The sequence below is a fragment of the Balaenoptera acutorostrata genome, chromosome 9 (genome assembly GCF_949987535.1).
Source record: "Balaenoptera acutorostrata chromosome 9, mBalAcu1.1, whole genome shotgun sequence".
In the NCBI taxonomy this organism is placed as follows: domain Eukaryota; kingdom Metazoa; phylum Chordata; class Mammalia; order Artiodactyla; family Balaenopteridae; genus Balaenoptera; species Balaenoptera acutorostrata.
In genome coordinates, this window is record NC_080072.1 from 109,426,513 (window position 1) to 109,450,248 (window position 23,736).

The 23,736-nt window shown below is 37.3% G+C and overlaps 1 long non-coding RNA gene and 1 other non-coding gene across 2 annotated transcripts in view; both read left to right on the top strand.

The window, feature by feature from the left end:
* Nucleotides 1-23,736, top strand: part of LOC102998626 (uncharacterized) — a 335,370-nt gene that overhangs the window by 36,303 nt on the left and 275,331 nt on the right. Inside the window, exons 2-3 of the long non-coding RNA XR_009009312.1 lie at nt 9,764-9,875; nt 10,441-10,547. This is a non-coding gene — a long non-coding RNA (uncharacterized LOC102998626). The remainder of the gene's footprint in view (nt 1-9,763; nt 9,876-10,440; nt 10,548-23,736) is intronic.
* LOC114238101 (U6 spliceosomal RNA) lies at nt 11,542-11,645 on the top strand. The gene has a single exon (XR_003623523.1). It is a non-coding gene; the product is annotated as a U6 spliceosomal RNA (small nuclear RNA).

The window sequence follows — 23,736 nt, forward strand, 5'->3', positions numbered from 1 at the left end:
GGAAAGCTAAGAACATGTCAGCTCTTGGTGCCCAGATGTTGAGTACCACCTGCCCCTCCCTCCATAGCTATTTTGGCTTATGATAACAGAGTGAGTTCCAGATGGGAAAGGCTTGACTCTATCTAGGTAATGCATTTGATGTGTCTATTAGGGCAAAGTAAAAAAAAAAAAAAAAAAAAAAAATCAAATACCAGTGTTATTCTTTATCCATTGCTGCTGTCAGGGTTCAGTGCATGAAACAGAAACCACTCTGGGTCTCTTAGGCAGAAAGGGACTTAATATGGAAAATTAGGTGCTTCAAAATAATTGGAATTGCTGCAGAATGGAGTTGAGGGTTGAAATTGTTGAGCTCAAGGGCACAACACTAGAGCTGCAATCCAGGGATCAGAAAGCCACCATCTTTGTCACAAATGCCTCTTGACACTTGTGGAGCTGGGGACTAGGCACTGGGATGCCAAGTCCGGCTGCCGCCACTGCATCTTGATTCTCATATGTTCCGGATGTTACCTGCCAGCATAAACAGCAAAGGATAGCAGCCTCTGTTCATGTCCATCTTCCAAATATCACTCCAGTGGATCCAATGGCTAGAACCTAAGTTGGATGCAGAGTCTGAGAGACTGGGGAGTGTGGGATTTTGTTTTCATTTTAGTATTCATTTCTCTCTAGTGAGGCCAGGACCAGGGTGAAGCAGAGAGGCACCCGGGGGCATGAAATTTACAGAGGTGCTGGCTCTCAGGGTCAGGCAGGTGCAGGTGTTCACCTCATAGTAGTACTGTGATAATTAAATGAGATAAATCTTTTACAGAACTTAGTGTAATTTTAACACGTGATGAGTGCTCACTAATTGCTGGGTCAATACCTTTTAGCTCTAGGGAGAAAAGGAAAAATGACGTAACTTTCTCTTCTCCTATGAATGTTCTTCAAAGAATTTTTTCCTTCGATGAATCTCTAGCCTTATGTTATATAGGCTTTTGAGGGTGATGGTCATAAGGCCAGTTTGGCCACTTTTCAGTGAGTCGTGCTGTTTGTGTGTAGCACCTCTCTAGAATGTATGGGCGTCTGTTACCTTTATTCTAAGCTTTGAGCATTCAGCCAGAAGGAAAGATCTTTTTAACATCTTGCACACCTCCCTAATTCTTCCACACATAATGGCAGCCTCTGAAAATTATACCTTAGAATGTCATCATTTTTTACTTAATGATTGTTTGAAATATAGATACCTATAGAACAACTTAGGTGTTTCCATATTTTGGCTATTGTGAATAATGCTGTGATGAACATGGGGGTGCAGATAGCTCTTTGATATCATGATTTCATTTCTTTCAGGTACACACCCAGAAATGTAATTGCTGGATCATATAATAAAAATTATCATAATTTAATTATTTTGAGGAACCTCCATACTGTTTTCCACAGTGACCGCACCAATTTACATTCCTGCCAACAGTGCTCAAGGGTTCCCTTTTCTCCACACCCTAAGCAGCATTTGTTGTCTCTTGTTTTTTGAGGACAGCCATTCTAACAGGTGTGAGGTGGTAGCTTATTGTGGTTTTGATTTGCATTTCTCTTATGATTAGTGATGTTGAGCATCTTTTCATGTACCTCTCGGCCATTTGTATGTCTTATTTGGAAAAATATCTACTCAGGTTTTCAGCCCATTTTAAAATCAGATCATTATTATTATTATTTTTGCTATTGAATTGTATGAGTTCTTTATATATTTTGGATATTAACCCTTTATCAGAGATATGGCTTGCAAATATTTCCTCCCATTCTGTAGGTTGCCTGTTACTTGTGTTGATTGTTTCTTTTGCTCTGTAGAAGCTTTGTAGCTTGATGTAGTCCACTTGTTTATTTTTGCTTTTGTTGTTTGTGCTTTTGGCATCATAGCCAAAAACATTGTTGTGAAGACCAATGTCTTCTAGGAGTTTTATGGTTTCAGGTCTTACATTTAAGTCTTTAAACCTTTTTGGGTTAATTTTTGTGGTTGTTCTAAGATAGAAGTCCAATTTTATCCTTTTGCATATGAATATCCAGGTTTCCCAGCACCATTTACTGAAGAACCTTTCCTTTCCCCATTGAGTATCCTTGGCTTCTTTGTCAAATATTAGTTGACTGTATATGTGTGGGTTTATTTCTGGGCTTTGATCCTGTTCCACTGGTTAATGTGTCTTTTTGCAAGTAACATCCTGTTTTTATTATTACAACTTTATAGTAAAGTTTGAAATAAGGAAGTATAATGCCTCCAACTTTGATCTTTTTTAAAAAAGATTACTTAGGCTATTCAGGGTCTTTTGTGGTTCCATGTGAATTTTAAGATCGTTTCTTCTATTTCTGTGAAAAATGCCATTGGAATTTTGTTAGGGATTGCATCAAATCTATAGATGGCTTTGAATAGTCATATAATCACTTTGAAAAATTATTTGTCATTATCTCTTCATGTTAAATATGTACATCTTATAACCACCAAGTTCTTGCCTAACAAAATATATGTAAAGAATAATCATAATTGCCCTTGTAACAATTAAAAGACAGAGAAAACCAAAGTTCCACTGAAAGTAAAATAGATAGATTTGGTATGTTCATATAATAAACTTCTACATGTCTATGAAAATGAATTACTATTGTACATAATAAAATATATAATTCTTATAAATACAATGTTATCAAAAGAATCCAATCCTGAAAGGACCCATTCTGTGTTATTTCATTTATATAATGTTTAAAAATAGGCTGTATAAAGTTATGGTGTCAGCATAGTACTTATCTTTGGGGAGGAGAAACAGACAGTGATTAAGAGCAGGCATGAGGGGGCTTTTGGGGTGCTGCTAATATTACATGAATGTGTTCTCTTTATGACATTTCATGAAGCTTAAGATTTGTGGTCTTTTCTGTATGTTTGTTACATTCCAGTAAAAATGTAAAAAAAAAAAAAATGCTACCAAAAAAAAAAAAAAAGAAAAAAAAAGAAAATGTAAGGAAAGGACCTCAATAGAAAAGAAAAAAACGAAAATGGTATTTTGTTATTAGATATCATTTTTTATATTAAAATTAAACAATACTTACAAAGTTCAACTATAACGGTAAGGCTATTTTAATGACTAGAAATCAGCATTTATTTGCATATCAGCATGATATTTGCATTTTTGCCCCATTGACCTATTATTTCCTCTATCAACAAGTCTCTGAAACACGAAGGTAAGCAGTTCAAATGATCTATATATATATTTTTTTAACTTTTTTATTGGAATATAATTGCTTTACAATGGTGTGTTAGTTTCTGCTGTATAACAAAGTGAATCAGCTCTACGTATACATATATCCCCATATCTCCTCCCTCTTGTGTCTCCCTCCCACCCTCCCTATCCCACCCCTCTAGGTGGTCACAAAGCACTGAGCTGATCTCCCTGTGCTATGCAGCTGCTTCCCACTAGCTAGCTATTTTACATTTGGTAGTGTGTATGTCCATGCCACTCTCTCACTTTGTCCCAGCTTACCTTCCCCCTTCTCTGTGTCCTCAGGTCCATTCTCTGTGTCCGCATCTTTATTCTCGTCCTGCCCCTGAGTTCTTCAGAACCATTTTTTTTTTGTTTTAGATTCCCTATGTATATGTGTTAGCATACGGTATTTGTTTTTCTCTTTCTGACTTACTTCACTCTGTATGACAGACTCTAGGTCCATCCACCTCACTACAAATAACTGAATTTTGTTTCTTTTTATGGCTGAGTAATATTCCATTGTATATATGTGCCACATCTTCTTTTTCCATTCATCTGTCGATGGACACTTAGGTTGCTTCCATGTCCTGGCTATTGTAAATAGGGCTGCAGTGAACATTTTGGTACATGTCTCTTTTTGAATTATGGTTTTCTCAGGGTAGATGCCCAGTAGTGGGATCGCTGGGTCGTATGGTAGTTCTATTTTTAGTTTTTTGAGGAAACTCCATACTGTTCTCCATAGTGGCTGTATCAATTTACATTTCCACCAACAGTGCAAGACTATACTACAAAGCTACAGTAATCAAGGCAGTATGGTACTGGCACAAAAACAGAAATACAGATCAATGGAACAGGATAGAAAGCCCAGAGATCAACCCATGCACATATGGTCACCTTATCTTTGACAAAGGAGGCAAGAATATACAATGGAGAAAAGACAGTCTTTTCAATAAGTGGTGCTGGGGAAACTGGACAGCTACATGTGAAAGAATGAAATTAGAATGCTCCCTAACACCATACACAAAAATAAACTCAGAATGGATTAAACAGCTAAATGTAAGGCCAGACACTATAAAACCCTTAGAGGAAAACATAGGCAGAACACTCTATGACATAAATCACAGCAAGATCCTTTTTGACCCACCTCCTAGAGAAAGGGAAATAAAAACAAAAATAAACAAATAGGACCTAATGAAACTTAAAAGCTTTTGCACAGCAAAGGAAACCATAAAAAAGACGAAAAGACAACCCTCAAAATGGGAGAAAATATTTGCAAATGAAGCAACTGACAAAGGATTAATCTCCAAAATATACAAGCAGCTCATGCAGCTTAATATCAAAAAAACAAACAACCCAATCCAAAAATGCGCAGAAGACCTAAATAGACATTTCTCCAAAGAAGATATACAGATTGCCAACAAACATATGAAAGGATGCTCAACATCACTAATCATTAGAGAAATGCAAATCAAAAATACAATGAGGTATCACCTCACAGTGGTTAGAATGGCCATCATCAAAAAATCTACAAACAATAAATGCTGGAGAGGGTGTAGATCTATATGTTTTTAAACTGCTCACCTTGCAGTTTCAAGATGGTGGGAATGCTCTCAACTGACGTCTGTGCAAAATCTAGTGACTGCCATCCCACAGGTTAATGCATCTGTTTGTGTGCAGGGCACTGAAAACTGACATAAAATATATTTGCATGTACACAACATTTTCTTAAATATATGCAGCTACCTCTCTCTCTATCATCTATCTACCTATCTATCTACCTATCATCTATCTCATCTATCTATATCTATCTAATCTATCTATCATCTATCTATCTATCATCTATCTATATATATCTATCATCTATCTATCTATCTATCCATCCATCTACCATCTATCTATATATATCTATCATCTATCTATCTAGCTAGCTAGCTATCTACGTACCTACCTATCTATCTTTCTATCATTTGGATCAAATATGTAGAGTACCCCCCTCCCCCCCCAAAACCTGGAAGGACACAGTCTGGAACCCCTGGGACTGTTTGTTTCCTTCAGTTCTCACATTCTGCCTGCCTGATTGTAAGATGGTGGTTGGAAACCTAACTCATCTCCTGGGGATAGGTTGTCTCCCTGCTTCTGAGGGTTAGCCTGCCAAGAAGGCAACCAAACCTTTACTAACCTCTGGGCAAAAGCTCCTATTTTCCTTTGTGTGTAGAAGACCATGGCAGCTGCTTGCTGCTTCTGTACACCCCGCGGGCCCTCCTGAGGTGGGGCGATGGAGGTGGCTGTGGACGTGGAGTTACTCTGCTGGGGAAGCGTGGAAAGCAGAGCCTTTCACTGTTTCACACCCACCTTCGTGCCTGCGACACAGAAAAACAGTAACAGGAATGTCTCCACAGACCTCATGGAAGCCAAAGTGTTGAGTGAAATTGTTGCTTTCTGTTTGCAAAGGCAGGCTTTTCACTTCTCACCTCACTTAAAACGGATCTGACAAGAATTTGGCACAAGCGCTCCCACCCTCCTCCCTGAAACACTCTTGACACCACAGCCTCCCTGTGCTCCTTTTACCCCTCAGGTTCTCAGGATTCTTTGCTGATTCCTCTGCTTTTCCCTAACCTTTAAATATTAGCATTCCTTTAAGCTCTATCACAACCCTCTTGGCTCACTCTACATACTTTCTCCCTGGGTAATCTCATCCATTTCCATGGTTTTAAATATCACGTATATGTCAACAATGCCAAATTATGTATCCAAGCTCACTATCTTGTTCTGAGCATCCAAAGAAACTGACACTGTCAAAGGAATATAAGCTCACAAAAGTAAACGATCATTTGAGTTACATAAGGATTAAAAAGAAAGATGCACCATATGGTACCTATTCTAGAGGAATAATTAATGGAGTGGAACAAACAATTTACAATAAGAAGTATTTTCAAAGAAATAAAGATATTGAAAATAAGAAGCATAAGTAAGCAGTCGTTAAGAAAAGCCAGAGTGGCATTAGTGGTTATTTCTCTGGCAGAGTTGTGGACGAGGCTAAAGAATCTCCTCCAAGATGAAGGGGGACTTAGGTGAGGCCCCAAGAGAATGGTGTAACCTCATGCAATAAGATCACCTTGACAACAAAAGACCACAGATTGTAGGAGAAGCAGCCCACGATTGGAGACACCCCTGCCCACTTTAAGTCAAAATCTCCTCTCTTCCCCCACTGCTGCTGCCTTCTTTCCTGAACAAGACAGGTAAGAGTAGGGCTTCCTGAAGTTTGCACCCAGATGGGCAGATGAGGACAGGAGAACCAGCAATAGGAGAAGGAAGGAGAGAGAAAGAAGGCAAGAGTGAGAGTCCTGCCTGGACACTGGAGAGAAAATATGCATGCGACTATAAAAACAACATTTGAATTTGACAGAATATTTTCCTGAATGAGACTGAGATTTTAATAAATGGATGAGTGTGAGATAACAGAAAATACCTATATCAGTCTCTGCCCCTGGTTCCCAGCACTGAACTCCTGAAACCCTTATAATTTCCTAAGTAATACAAGTATCAAAAGCATCTTTTGTTCTAATGAGGCAACTCTAGCTGGGTTCCTGGTTGGGGGCTGGTCACCAGAAAGACCAAACTGTGATTAGAACCTTGAAATTTTTAGCCCAAACCCCCATCCTCCAGAGAGGGGAGAGGGGCTGGAAATAGAGTGATGAAGTCTCCATGAAATCCCCAAAGTGTGGGGTCGAGGAGCTTCCCGGTGGGTGAACACGTCCTCAGTGGGAGAGTGATGCACCCCAACTTCCCAGGGACAGACCTCCTGGGTCAGGACCCTCCTAGACCTCACCCTGTGTATCTCTTCATCTGGCTGTTCATCTGTGTCCTTTATCATATCCTTTAATAAACTGGTAAACGTGTCTCCATGAGTTCTGTGCACCACTCTAGCAAACTAATCACATCCAAGGGGGAGGTTGTTGGAACCTTCAGTCTATAGCAGGTTGGTCAGAAGCACAGGTGACCGCCTGGGCTTGTGACTGGCATCTGACATGTGTGTGTGTGTGTGTGTGTGTGTGTGTGTGTGTGTGTGTGTGTGTGTGTGTGGTGGGGAGTCTTGTGGGACTGAGCCCTTAACCTGCGGAACCTAATGCCATCTCCAGGTAGAGAGTGTCAGAACTGAGTTAAATCATAGGACACCCAGCTAGTGTCACAGAGAATTGCTTGTGGTGGGGAAAAACCTCTATACATTCACTGCCCAGAAGTGTCAGGAGTGAAGGGTTCTGGGGGAATAGCAAAGGAGACACACAGGAGGGAAACACAGTAGGGAAGAACTGGGTTTTTCCTTACAACAGGAGGGAAAGACTGAGTTTTTCCATTTTAATAAGATTATGGAAATAATTAGACTGGACTAAAATTTAAATAGAAATAGATCGGAAAGAAAACGAGATGAGTGCTCTAGGCAGACTGCCTGTTAAATGCCGAGAAAAGTGCAAGCAATTTTGAGAGTAAAACGTATTTCGTGCTGTACCTAACTGAACTGAGAACCAATTATTTACTGACCACCAGACATGTAAAAATGATTGTCTAGGTGTTAGAGATAGAGCAGTGCATAATTCTGACAAAAATCGCTCCCCTCAGGGAGCTTACTTTCTGGTGGAAATCAAAGCAGGTATATGTGTTACCTACTGAGGAATGTCCAAGCCTGTCCTGATCAGGCTCTAGAGCATCACTGTTCGGTGGAACTTTCTGGAAAAGTTCTATATCTGCGCAGTCCAGTAGCTACATGTGGCAGGCATGACTCAGGAACTCTAAAGTCTTATTTAATTTTAACTCATTTAAATTTAAATAGCCGCCTGTGTCTAGTGGCTACCATATTGGACAGAGCAGCTCTAAGTTTTAGTGAAATTGGACAATCAACTTTTATTGAAAGCCCCCTTACCAACCAGGACTCAGAAACCAATCCATATGACTGTTCCATGGACACTCCTTTAAGAATAAAGAGTTTAATAAATATCAATTAGAGATACCCTGTTATTTGTGTTATTTAGGACGTTGATATCATTACTGATTATACTCCATCACTTGATGATTCATGGACTAAGGATGGGTGTGGACTAAGACGTCCCTCACTTTTGGGCTCTGGCCGTGTCTCCGCTTCCAGAGTTCATTACCTTGTTCTTAGCTGGACACTGCGCTTCCTATAATTGCTGCTTATTTGGAAATGAAGCTTTCAGGAAAATGTCTCAATTACCATTTTACACTTAATATGAGACATGTAAGGAAAGAGATAGTCCCTTTTGCCTCACCACAAATCACCATGAGGTTTTGGAACTTTGAGGGCTTTCTAGCTTTGCTGGAGCATGAGGTCACATATGCAGCAGTAGGTCCTTGAAGACAAAAATAGAGCAGCTATTTAGACTTCATGAACATGTTTGATTCTCTCAAGAATAAATGGGGGAGGGTCATGGAGAATTGGAAATAAATACATGATAGAGTTGTTCAGGAGCTTGGTGGCATCAGGCCAACATCTCTGTGAATCTCTTGACCTTTGCTTCATGTTTGTCATTTCATGGTTAGCAGATGGCTGCTGGGGATCCAGACATCATGTCCACATTCAAGGGAGGAAAGCATGGGAAAGGGGGAAAGACTTTGTCAGGTACATCCATTCCATTCCCCCCAAAAAACATAATCTCTCCCAGGAACGTCCTGCATGTGTGTCATTAGCCACCCAGACACTATGAGCTTTCAGGGAGGATGCAGAAGCAAGCATGTAGCCTGACACAGTGACACCCCAAATAAAATCAAAGTTCAATCAGCAAAGAAGGGGGAAGTGAGCATGGAACAAGCGACTAACAGTACCTAACACAGTAGGGATTCAACTTATTTTTCTTTATATAGTGAACCTGTTTCTCAGAAGAGAAAAAGCCATTACTGATTTTTCACAACAATCTTTAAATTACAGGTCTCTCAGTCCGTGGGATTGAAATGAAACAAATACTAGCAATAGGCTCATGCCAGTCTCAGAATCACTTTTTTATTTCAATGAATAGTGCTGATGGGTTGAGCTCATTTCAGTAGCTGGATGCTTCCTACCCTAATAGGAGCACTGTCCCAGGAGCCTCCTCAGCTATGTATGCAAATACATTCCTGTCAAATCCTAACATCAGTTTGACAAACATGCTTCAACATGGTTGAATTCCTGTGGAAATTATTCAGGTGAAGAATAGGGCAGATGGAATGGCATCACACAAATATGGGAAAGAGCTGAAACAGTAAAGAAATAACAAGTCAACAAGCATAATAAGTCATGGAGAGATTGGCTGGAGAGAAGGAAGGGGCCATGTCATGCACAGTCTTGGAGGCCAGTGGTAAGGAGTGAAGATTTTATTCTAAGCGCAGTAAGAAGCTCTTGAGGTACTTAGTTCAAACAGAGTGCACGCCTGGTTTACGAACGTCACTAGTGTAGTCATCCATGGGAAAAACAATTTAAATGTGTTCAAATGTCTTTTGTTAAGTTGAATAAGCAATTTGTCAATTTCAGTGTATTCAATGAATTGCTTTGATAGGCATCTCCTGTATGTCACACATCCAAGGAGGAAACGCACCTGTGTGCATCAGAGGGGGCTCTCCGTAGACTTCTCTCTTCCCACTGCACAGAGCTGCAGAGTTCTCTGGCAAGTAAGTATCCCTTTCATGGGTTCTAGTTTCTCTTTTGTACTCTTATGCCATTATGTATGAGTTTCATTATGCGTGTGCTCCCCAAATAACTGGACCTATTGTGTCTATTAGAGAAACCAATGGACATTCTGACTCTTGGAATTGATTACTTAATGCTTAAGAAAATGTTTGGCTCCTGTAGGGGTAGGTAATATGGTAGAGGGGTAAGAGTGGATGGGAAGGTAATTCAGGGGTCAATTCAGTGGTCTAAGTGAGAGAGCACGGATGCTTGGGTTAGATTGGTGCTAATGGACACGAAGAACCATGGGTGACTTGAGATGTATTTTGGAGGAAAAAATTGAATTAACGATGGAATCAGTTAAGGAAAGCATACAGAGAGAATAATCAAGTATAACTTCCAGAGTGCTGGCAGAGTACTGGTTGCATACTAGTAAGGCTTATTGCATGAATGAGAAAAAGGGGGTATGATAGTCACAACATGTACAATGCTTTCCAGTTTTAAAATATTTGAACCTACATCTTAAGATATGGTAGGACAGGGTTTATTATTTTACATTCTTTGCAGACGTGGAAACAGAGGCTCACCGCCTCTTAGTTCTGCTTTTGCCCATCTGGAGACTGGTCAGAGACAAAAGATGTGATGTGGGAAAGAGAGAGGACATACACAAAGAGGTAAGATGAATCTTAGAGAAGAGGAAATTAGAAGGCGGTGAGGAAAGTTGTGCGGGGATGGGGAAGAGACCTGGCGTAGCTGGGACCTGCGGGAGCTATGGGGAGGCACTGTGCACTCTGAGTGGTGTGGGTGTAGGTGAGGGTTGGATCTCCTTTTGATGTGCTTGAAGAGATATAAGGAAAAGATTGTTTTGTTTTGTGTTTTTGGTGGGGGTTTGTAATGACTTTTGGTGGGTGAGGTATTTCTGCTTCTGTGTGATTCCAGGTAGAGACTGAGTTCATTAAGATTCCAGCTTTCATGCTGTTCATATCGTTTAGTTGCCTTGAGCACACATGTGAAATAGAACTTGAATGAAGGCTGATTTGGAAAGCAGAGCATGATTTGGGGGCAGTGAGAAAATGGGTTTGACCAGTTTTATGTTAAACTTTGTGAAAGACAAGTTGGACAGGTCCATTGGATACAGGTTATAGAAGGCCTGGGAAAAAATGTGAATTGAAATTCTTACTAGCCAGCTGTGCTGTAAATGCTCTGTCCTGCTGAAAAGAATTTTTAGAAATACAGAAAATTATTAAGATGATAAAAAATATTCATAGTACCATCATGTGGAAAAAGACTTTACTATTTTAGGGTGTTTCTTCTGGCCTTTTAAATGGGTGCATGTATAAACGTGTGTAAAAACTTCATAATATTTTAATAATTGAAATTATAATATACATAACATTTTACAACATATTTAAAGTGCTCGGTGGACACTTTCATATTAAATAATCTTCACAAAATAATTGTTGAGGGCAACACAGTAGTTCATCATATGGGTGAACCATGAGTTATTTAACCCTTTCCTTACAGACTTTATTTTAGCTATTCTGCCATTCCTCTAGTGAATCTTATCATTTGCTATTTCCTTTTTAGCCATTATAAATGGCACTAATTTGGTACTTGATAAATTTTTCAGAATTAGAATCTTTTACTGGTCAGAGGTAGTGGACACTGGTGCCCACTTTGGCAGCACATCTACTAAAATTGGAACAATACAGAGATTAGCATGGCTCTTGTGCAAGGATGACACGCACATTCGTGAAATGTTCTGTATATTTGGATGTTAACTAGACGGTGATCATTTCACAGTTTATACAAACGTCAAGTCACCATGTGTTGTAGCTGAAACTCATGTAATGTTGTGTGTCAATTATACCTTAATTTTAAAAAAGTAATGGACACTTTTAGAGACCTTGGTAGATATTGCCCAATGGCCGTCTAGGTTTGAACCCCTTCGGATGCCTTTTAGCAAATGATTGGATTTCCTATTTCACTGTCTCCTCCCCAATACTGGGAATTAACTTTTAAAACATGAAAAATAATATCTCATGGTCTTCATTTGCATGTCTTTGTTTCCTAGAGAGTTTATTGGCTATTTTTCTTTCAAAACTTACATTCACGTGTTCCGTTTATCTTTCCGTTCTGTCTTCATCACTTAAGACAGCTTGGACCCAAAACAGAGCGGTAACTAAATAAATATTTTTACAATTGACTGAAAATCCGTTGGACTACCACCCAGGAACCAGTAATGCATACAGTTTTTGTAGTTCCTCTTCTATCCATCTTCCCAAATTTAATGATTTCTCCTATGAGATGTAGTATTCAGAGAAAATGTGATTTTTTTTCCCTACTCCCTGTAATCCTAAGAGACATTCTCTCAGTTGAAATTTTCTCTCTTCATTTTCACTGTTCTTCATACATCATTAGTGGGAGCTGTTGCATTATGGGAGGGCAGTGTCTGGACTGCATATTTATTGAACTCTAATTGTGTGCCTAAATGAATATGCCAGCCATTCAACTACCAATGTAAGTCTTAAAAATAATAATTTGCGTAACTAGCCGACAGGAAGGCTTGAGCTATTATTTAAGTTCATATATAACATTACGTCGTCAAGTGTTAATTTATACTCTGTCCTTTCCAGAATGATTGAGCTGTTTGGTAGTTTTATTTATGACTCATGCTTAGATCCATTTTCCAGTGCTGATAATGTTGAGATAATGGGGATTTATAGTTCACCCTGACAAGAGGCCATAAAACAAATGGCTGGATGTTTTCTCTATTGCTACAGGCTCAATTTGTATCATAAAGTACTTAATAATTGTTATTAATGAACGCTCTGTGGTTGGTATATAGACACAGCTGGGAATCACATCTGTTATCAGACAGCCTGTGTTGAGTAAAGCACAAACACTGCAGGGAACTAATAGCTACAAAAGGAAATGACATCACAGAGCCATAGAAAGTGCCATAGATATTAGCTGCACTGAGACAGAAGAGAATTAGGATGGATTTTAGGAGAAATGACAGAATTTGGCTCTTTTTAAAAATTTTCTTTCATGTGGATCACAAATATCTTAAATTGTGAGCCTGAGTTCCAGGGTCAATCCATATATTATATACGAGTAAAGCATATATCTTAGTTTTTAGATAAAAACAAATAAAAATAGACCAAATTCAGCTTACCAACTTACCCTTCCAGGCTTATCTCCTGCTGCTCCTCTCGAAACACTCTGATGTTCCATCCAAATTGGGTTATTCGCCTTTGTTTTTGCAGACTTACGCTTCCTGCCTGTGTGCTTTTCCTTATGCTATTACCTCTATTTGAGTCAATTTCCCTCAAACTATTTCAAAAGAAAAAGAACTTTCTTTCTTTGACATTTCTTCCTTCCTCCCTCCCTTTCTTTTTCATTTTTCCTCTCCCCTCTCCTCTCCTCTCCTCTCCTTCCCTCCCTCCCTCCCTCCCTCCCTCCTTCCCTCCCTCCCTCCCTCCTTCCTTCCTTCCTTCTCTTTCTCTGTCTTTTTTTCCCTTATTTGTCCACATTATCAACTTTCATTTTTTTCATTCACCATTGGCAAACATGTGAATATATTTCATATGTGTCATTTGATTATAGGTAGTCTTACAAAATAGGTTTTGATTTGGGTGCTTGTTTTTTTTAATTTAAGGAAATCATCATAAATTATAGACCTCATTTTACTTCTTTAACTTAGCAATGAAGTGCCAACCATGGGGCCCTGTGAACATCTAGTCCATTCTTTCTAAAGTTTCCTAAAACTCCATGTGTATCCACCAGATCTGATCTGTCCACTCGATTGGTGATGGACACTCAGATTGCTCTGAATCCCTATCACAATAAGCAAGGTGATGATGGGCATTTTTATGTATGTTGCTTGTGGGTCTATGAAAGAATTTGCTGCATTCCTGGGAGTGTAATTGCTGCGTCACAAAGTGTGTGTAAACTTGATTTGACTAAATGCCCACAGGTAGCTCTCGAGAATGCTTCACCATTCTTCTCTCTGCAGGAGTACGTGTTGGTTCTTATATCCCTATGTTCTACCAATAGTTGGGATTGCCTAGTTTTACATTTTAACCACATTAACAGAGGTACAATGATATTTCATGATTGTTTTCCTTTGTGTCTGTGATTACCACTGAGAGTGAACATCTCTTGACTGGCTTATTAGTTCTTGTGGTTCGTTCTATTTTAATCACCTATTCATATTTTTGCCCATTTTTTCTCTTGGGTTATCTGTCTCTTGTGGACTTAAAGGAATTTCTTGTATATTTGTACATTGTCCATTTTAGATATTGCAAATATTTTCTTACAATCTGTCATTTCTCTGTTAACGCTATCCATATTCTTCTCCATTAAACAAAAATAATTAGTTTTGATGTAATTATACTTAACACATTTATGCCTGAGGATTTCTGCTTTTCAAGTATTTTAAAAGAATTCTTCCCCACCTCTAAATCACAAATATAAATTCTGACACTTTCTTCTATTGATTTTCTATTTTATCTTTCATTAATCTATCTGGATTCTATTTTTATATGTGATGCTATTTAGGGATACAATTTTAGTTTCTCCCTAATATTATATACAAAACAACCCACCCTTTCACCTTTGATTCGTGGTGCTGTATTTCTATATTTATCATATATTAAGTTCTCACCTATACATGGTCTTCTCTGAGTTTGCTCTTTTGTTCCGTTGGCCTATTTGCCCATCAGTTCTCATATCAATAGCTGCTTACTTTATTACTCTATGTTAGGACGGGCAGTCTACCATGGGCACTGAGCATCCCTGAACATGCCTGCTGAGTGTGCCAAACCGCAAGGCTTATTTATCCCCAAACTGAGCAGTTTCTGTAGCTGGTCACATAGGCAACCAGGTAGGTACGTGACCATAGCATGGCTACTTCTCACTCTCTGGTGGAGGAGACAGGGAAGAGAGAGGGAGAGACTGTCTTGTTTCCTGCTTATGACAGAAGGCAGCATAACCACCTGGGTGGGGCTGTTTGGACCGCCGTTGTGCACCATTTTTATTGCTCCTACTGCTAAATGTATAATTAGTATTGATATTTTACCTGCTTGTGCTATGAACCCTCATAAATTTCAAGGGGGATTGTCCCAATGGAAAGAGTCACTTTTAGAGAAATGATAGTTGATACGACAGACCACCAATGAGGCTTCCAGTTGCCCCCATGTTGTACAACAGAAACGATACAGAATTCCAGGAAGTGAAAAGGAAATCACAGTGTTGGGGTCTGTAAACCCCAAGGACCCTTTTGAACTACAAGTATCTGCTACTGATAACTGCTGACTGAAACTAATATTGGTGTATGTTCTGGCAACACGTGAATGTGTACTCTGCTGTTTTGGGATGTAATATTCATTAATACCAATTATGTCGAGTTTGTTGATAGTGCTGTTCAAGTCCTCTTTATGCTTGCTAATTTTCTGTCTGTCTTGCCTATCAATTACTGATTGAGGAGTGTTGAAACCTCTTATCATAATTGTGGATTTGTCTGTTTCTCGTTTCAGTTGTTTTTGCTTCATATATTTTGAATCTGTTATTAGATGCAAACACATTTAAAATTGCTATTTTTTTATGAATTAATCACTTTATCCCTACTTTTTATCTCTGGTGGTAATACTTGTTATGAAGTCTGCCTCATCTCACATTGTCTTAGCCATCCCAGCTTGCTTACAATTAATGTTTATATGACATAACTGTTCCTGTCTTCTACTTTTAACTTACCCAGGTCTTTATATTTGAGGTGGGTTTCTTGGATATCACATTTAGCTATTTTTCTGAAGTCCGATTTGAGAATCTTTGACTTAAATAGGAACATATAGACCAAGAGTCAACAAGTCATTTCTGTAAAGGGCCAGTTGGTAAATATTTTAGGCTTTTGAAGCACATAGTCTTTGCTGAAAATGCACAACTCTGCTGTTACAACATGGAATTAGAATCTTAAGTTTCCATGTTACCTCCTTTTTTTTTTTTTTTTTACTAATTAGGTAAAAAAAACTGTTTTCATTAGTGATTGCTGTATGGTTTATAATATACATCTTTACCTTTTCACAGTATACCTTTAAAATAATATTGTAACACTTTACAGATTAAGATTCCTAAATACTTTTACTTTCCACCCAGTCATTTGTGCTATTTTTTGTCACACATTTGCCTCTATTTATAAGTACTATAATGCATACTCATTACTTTTTCCCTAGCTTTATTGAGGTAAAATGGCACAAAATTACAATGTATTTAAAGTGTACAGTGTGATTATTTGATATACAAATACATTGTGAAAGGATTTCTACTATCAAGTTAATTAACACCTCACATATTTACCTCTTTTGGAGGGGTGAGAACACAAATTCTATCCTCTTAGCAAATTTCAATTATACAATGCAGTATTATCAACCATAATAACTGTGTTATACATTAGATCCTCAGAACTTATTCACCTTATGACTGAAATTTTGTGCACTTTTACCAACCTCTCCCTATTTCCTCCACCCCCAACCCCTGACAACCACCATTCTACTCTGTTTCTATTAGTTCAAAAAAAATTTGTTTTTAGAGTCCATATATGTGTTATTATGAAGTATTTGTCTTTCTCTGTCTGCCTTATTTCATTTAGCATAATGCCCTCCAGGTTTATCCATGTTTCACAAATGGCAGGATTTCCTTCTTTTTAAAGGCTCAATAATATTCCACTGTGTGTGTGTTTGTGTGTGTGTGTGTGTGCGTGTGTGTGTGTGCATGAGTGCATGCGTGTGTGTATGTATCACATTTTCTTTATCCATTTATCCTTTGATGGACACTTAGGTTGTTTCCTTACCTTGGCTGTTGTGAATAATGCTGCAATGAACACGGGAGTACAGATGTCTTTGAGATAATGATTTTGCTTCCTTTAGATATATGTCCGGAAGTGGGGTTGCTGGATCATGTGGCAGTTCTCTTTTTAATCCCTTGTGGAACCTCCATACTGTTTTCCATAGCGGCTGTACCAGTTTATATTCCTACCAACAGTGTACAAGCGTTCACTATTCTCCACATCTTTGCCAGCATTTGTAATCTCTTGTCTTTTTGATAATAGACATCCTAATAGATGTGAGGTGATATATCTCTTTTTTTTTTTTGTACTTCCCTGATGATTAGTGATGAGAACTTTTTCATGTACCTATTGACCATTTGTATATCTTCTTTGGGAAAATGCCTGTTCAGGTGGGTTTCCCATTTTTAATTGGGCTTTTTGGTGTTTTGGTATTGAGTTGTATGAGTTCCTTGTATATCTTGGATATTAACCCCTTATCAGATATGTGGTTTGCAAATGTTTTCTCCAATTCCATAGGTTGCCTTTTCATTTTGTCAATGGTTTCCTTTGCTGTGGCGAATCTTTTTAATTTGATGTAGTCCAACTTGTTTATTCTTGCTTTTGGTGTCAAATCCAAAAAATTATTTCCAAGACCAATGTCATGGAGATTTCCCCCTATGTTTTCTTCTAGGAGTTTTATAGTTTCGGTCTTACATTCAAGTCTTTAATCCATTTTGAGTTATTTTTGTGAGTGGTGTAATATAGGGGTCCAGTTTCATTCTTTTGCATGTGGATATCCAGTTTTCTCAACATTATTTATTAAATAGACTACCTTTTCCCCATTGCATTGCATGTTCTTGGCTCCTTTGTTAAGTATTAATTGACCATATACTCATGAGTTATTTCTGGGCTTTCTATTCTGTCCCGTTGATCTATATGTCTGTTTTAATACCAATACCATATTGTTTTGGTTACTAAAGATTTGCAATAGAGTTTAAAGTCAGAAAGTATGATGCCTCCAACTTTGTTTCTCTTTCTCAAGATTTCTTTGGCTGTTTGGGGTCTTTTGTGGTTCCATACAGATTTTAAGATTGTTTTATCTATTTCTGTGAAAAATGCTATTGGAATTTTGATAGGGATTGCACTGAATTTGCACATGGCTCTGGGTAGTATGGACATCTTAACAATATGAATTCCTCCAATCCATGAGCACAGAATGTCTTTCTGTTTATTTGTGTCTTCTTTAATTTCTTTCATCAACGTCTTATAGTTTTCAGTATACAGATCTTTCACATCCTTGGTTAAATTTATTCCTAAGTATTTTATTGTGTTTTGATGCTATTGTATATGGGATTGTTTTCTTAATTTCTCTTTCTGATAGTTAGTTGTTAGTGTATAGAAAGGCAAGTGATTTTTGTACATTGATTTTGTATCCTGCAACTTTACTGAATTTGTTTATTACTTCTAACAGTTTTTTTGGTGTAGTCTTTAGGCTTTTCTATATGTAATATCATGTCATCTGCAAACAGAAACAATTTTACTTCTTCCTTTCTGATTTGGATGACTTTTATTTCATTTTCTTGCCTAATTGCTCTGGCTAGGAACAAACTTCTAGTATTATGTTGAATAAAAGTGGTGAAAGTGGACATTCTTGTCTTTTCCCTGATCTTAGAAGAAATGCTTTTATTGTATGTTAAGGACACTCAGCTTTTCACTGTTGAGTATGATGTTAGCTGTGGGCTTGTCATATATGGCCTTTATTATGTTGAGGTACGTTCCTTCTCTACCAAATTGTTGAGAGTTTTTCTCATAAGAGGATATTGAATTTTTTCAAGTGCTTTTCCTGCATCTATTGAGATGATTATGATTTTATATTTTATTCTATTAATGTAATGTGTTACATTTATTAATTTGTGTATGTTGAATCATCATTGCATCCCAGGAATAAATCCCACTTTGTCATGGTGTATGATCCTTTTAACATACTGTTGAATTCTGTTTGCTAATATTTTGTTGAAGTTTTTAACATCAGTGTTCATCCGGGATGTTGGCCTGTAATTCTGTTTTATTATAGTGTCCTTGTTTGGCTTTGTTATCAGGGTAAAACTGGCCTCATTAAATGAATTTGAAAGTGTTTCTTCCTCTTCTATTTTTTTGGAAGAGTTTGGGAAGAATTGGTATTAGTTCTTCTGTAAATGTTTGGTAGAATTCACCAGTAAAGCCATTTAGTTCTGGACTTTTCTTTGTTGGGATGTTTTTGATTACTAATTCAATCTCTTTACTAGTGATTGGGATGAGAAGAGTGTTGAAATATATCCATCTTTTTTTGGTGTGACCTCTGAGCTGATGTAGAGAATGAAGAGATGAGGCTGAAATACTCTAAATAAATACTTCTGGCATATAAGTGCATCTACATCTACAGACTCTACATCTACAGATGCAGAGTCCACATAGAGTTGATGAGTACATTTACTATCTCTGTGCCTTTAGTAGCACATGCCCCATGACTTAGGAAATGAAGGTACAGCTATGATTTTAAATTACTTAGAAGCTGGCTATTTAAACAATTTCTTACACCATCAAGGGTTGATATTTAATTTGGAGAAGGCATATTTGTTTAGAAGTAAATGTGAGGTACTAGGTATATTAAAAATATAATGGCTATCTCTGTGCATTGCTTTGGAAATGAAAACATGCTCAAAGGCAATAGTGGAGCTCTTACAAGGAAATGTGGGAATGTTTGGAACTTTAATAATAAAGTTCTAAACAGTAAGGGGCTAGCAGCTTGGCAGTATACTGAGCCAGGGGAGATGATACCCAGCAGGTTGTATGATGGAATGTTACAGGAACCATGAGAGGATGAAGCAGAATGGTAGATAGATCAAGATTACCAAGTCTAGCTGGTGTCTTTGTCGCAGGTCTGAACATATCTGGGTTCTAAATTTGGGAAGCAATTCTGGAGCTCATCTAGCCCAGATCCTATCAAGTGCAAAAATATTCTTTAAAATATGTCACCCATTTTTGTTTGATTGCTCCCATTGACGGGGACCTCACAACCAAAAACAACCCATTTTCTCTTTGAAAAGCACTAGTTGATTGAAAGTTCTTCCTTGACTAATTCTAAAATCTGCCTCCTGTAAACTCACTCACTGGCTCTAGTTCTGTTCTCTGGGAAAATCAAGAGGGAGTTCTGTACTCTTGGAATAATAATGCCCCATGCCTCCTTCAGTTGGCAGGAGGGTGGAGAGGGGGTGCAAGATTCCTACATATACTTGCCTCTTACCATTCACAGCCTCAGTTGTAACCACCAAAAACGTTTCCAGATATTGCCAAATGTCCCCTGGTTGGGGGGCAAAGTTGCTCTCCATTAAGAGCCATTGTCCTAGATTCTCAGTTTTCAACCTCCTTTCCTTCAAACATTTTTCTCCTTTACAGCCAAATGTTTTGAGAGTTATCTTTATTTTCCTCATTTTTCTCTCCTATAAACCTCTCTTAATTTCATTTTAGCCAAGGCATCTGACCTTGTCACTCCTCTAAAGCTGATCTTCTTAAGGTCACCAAGGAACTCCATGTTGCTAAATCCCATGTTCAGTGGTCAGTCATCATCTTACCTGACCTATCAGAAACGTTTGACATAGTTGATCACTTTTTCTTCTTTAAAGAAATTTCTTTACCTTCTAAGTCACCACAATCTTGACTTTTCTCCTACGTTATTGACTGATATTTACCTCCTTTGCTAGTGCCTCTTTATTGCCTCATCCCTGTAACTCAGTATGCTGCAGGGCCATGTGCTTGCCTTTCTTTTCTATTCTATCTGCATTATTCTCTTATGACCCCATCCAGTCTTTAAATAATATCCATATATTATTGGCTCCATAGTTTGATATCCAACTGGGCTTATCATTTTAACTTCATTCTCTTATCCAGCTGCTACTCAACATCTCAATTTGCAAATATATCAGGCAGTTCAAACATGACATTCTCCAAAGCAAACTTCCAATTCTCCTCTCTAAATCTACTCTTTTTGTAGTCTTTATTTCACTATGACACTGATCCAAGTCCTAAACAGTATATGATCTCTACTCCTGGATTTCTTTATGTTGTACACATGAATTCTAGACCAAAGTGTCTGTGTGTGCTGCTTTATAATGAATAGATGGGGAAAAACATTATGCAGGATTATCATTGGGGTTGGTGAAAATGTAGGCCTTTGACTTAAGCTTTCTTTTTTAATGTGTAAAAATGTAAAAAATCCTAATTAGACTAATACGACATGATCATTATAATAAATCCATTAGTTTATAAGGTATTAAGAGAAAGTAAAGGTCACACTGAAATACCCACCATTAATATTTTGGTGACCATCCTTACATGCATTATTTTTTCAATATATACTACATATTAATTTAAATAAATGGGATTATGTTAATGTATGTGTTTTGGATACATGTTTTAATGCCCCTTCCTCCTCTGTGCTCTGCCTTCCCCCACCGTGCTCATACTTCCTGAGAATAACAACATGGGGTGTACTTTGCATGCACAGCTTTCTCCATATTTATATAGTCGTGTTATAATAAGGCATCCAGTTTTGGTTTTCTTTGTATTTAGCCTTCTTGAACTTCTTTGATGATCTTGGATTTGTAAGTTAATGCTTTTAAAAAATAACATATAGGATATTTAGACCATTATTTCTTCAGATACGTTTTTATTGCTTTATTGCCTCTTCTTTTGGCCCATCTCTGATTACACATATGTTCAACCATTAAATGTTTTCCCATAGGTAACTGAGTCATTTCATTTCTAAATCTTTTTGTTTTTCCTGTTCTTCACTTTCAAAACATTTTTATATTTCTGTCCTCAAATTCATTGATACTTTCCTCTGAAATTTTCAGTCTAGTGTTAAGACAGTCCAGTCCTTTGTTGTTGTTGTTTTTCCAGATATTGTACTTTTCTGTTCTAGAGTTTCCATTTAGTTCATTTTTTTGTGTGTGGTTTCCATTTCTCTGGCACATTTCCCCATCTGTTCATTCCTTATATCCATCTTTTTCTTTGAAATCTTGAACAATAATAGCATTAAAGTTCTTGTTATCTATTTTCAAGTTCTTATTATCTGGGTTATCTTGGGTTCTATTTCTGTTCACTACTTTTTCTCATAACAGTGGGTCATATTTCTTGTTTCTTTTTTCCCCATATCTGATACAATTTTCATTATATTTTGGATATTGTAAATGTTATGTTGTAGGGTTTCTGGATTCTTTAATGTTCCTCTGAAGAGTGATTATTTTTGCTCTAATAGGCAGTTAAATAACTGGCTAATTACCTTGAAATTCTGGAGGCCTAGTTTTACACTTTGTTAGCAGTTCTGTTTTGTATTTGCCCTCATTCCTATGGTGACATTCTTAGTTCTGGGATGTAGCCTTTATTTCTAAATATGATACTTCTGGGATTTCAGTGGAAGCCCAAGGTGTTTCTAAGTATTTCTAATTTAGTGTGATTCAAACTTCAGATTCTGCTTTCACTGTGGGGGGCAACAGGTGAATTGTCTCCTCAGTTTTGTCTTCATCTGTTGCTTTCTGCTGGATTCACTGAAGCCTTCTTCATGCATGTGTCATTCATGGGTCAGCCAAGGAATTTATACACAGATTTTGGGGCTTGTTCCTCTCCAGTTTTCTCCATTCCTGGATTTTTCTTTTCAATTTCCAGTTTCTCTGGAATACTTGAACTTTGTCCCATGACTTTTCAAGTTAAAGAAACTGAGATTTTTCTGCTTGGGTCCTAGAGGCCACTTACCATAAGGCCTTAGTGCCCTTTGATAAGAAGCCATATGTGCTGGTTACTTTTGTATGTCAGTTTGGCTGGGTTATAGTACTCACTCAATCAAACACTGTGATGTAGGTATTTTGTAGGTGGGGTTAAGATCAGTCAGTTGACTTTAAGTAAAGGAGATTATCTTCTATAATACGAGTGGGACTCATTCAATCAGTCTTAAGTATTTTCATATTTTCTATTATAATCTCCTCTGATCTTTCAATTATTTAGAAATTTTTAATACATTTTTCCAGTATATATGATTGTTAGCTGCATGATGGTTAACCTGATACGAATTACTCTGCCATATGACAAATCTGCATTTTTCCAATAATATTGGACTAACCTTGTATTCCTGAGATAAATTTAATTTGGCCATTACATTAATACTATTATACATTACTTGATTTGATTTGCTAACATTTGCCTTTGGAGTTTTACATTGAGATTCATAATTAAAATTTGTCTATAATTTTTCCTTCTTGTACCAACCTTGTGAAGTTTTAGAATAAGTGATATGCTAGTTGCCTAAAATAAATTGATGTGTTTTTCTTCCTTAAAGGTTATCTAGAAATATTTGTCTACCATTAGTTTGTTTTTCTTTTTCTTGAATTTTAGGCAGAACCTGCCTGTAAATGTATCTGGACTTGGTATTTTTATTATGGAAAGATTAACTGCAAGTTCAATTAAAAATGGTTATAGGACCATTGATCTTTTCTATTTCTTCTTCAGTAAATGATAGTAATCTATAATTTTCTTAGAACTGGTATCATTTCTTTATGCCTTATAATATAGTGGCATGAAGTTTTTGATAATAGTCACCTATAATTATTTTATTATCTGCCATATCACCAGTTATACCAAGCTAGAGATACTTAATATTTTATACATTTTATTTTGTTGTTGGTGGTGGTAGTGGTGGTTGTGGTGTTCTCTCTTTCTCTTTTTTATCTTGTTATACATTTGTGAATTTTATTGGTATTTTCTGATTTTATTTTATTGGCTTTGCTGATTTCATTATATTAATTTTTTAAAAAAGTTGAGATATAATGGACACATAACACTGTCTGAGTTTAAGGTATACAATGTGTTGGTTTAATACATTTATATATCACAATGTAATTACTACAGTAGTGTTAGCTAGTACCTTTATCATGTCACATATTTATCATCTCTTTTTTGTGTTGAGAACAGTTAAGATTTAGTCTCTTAGCAACTTTGAAGTTTAT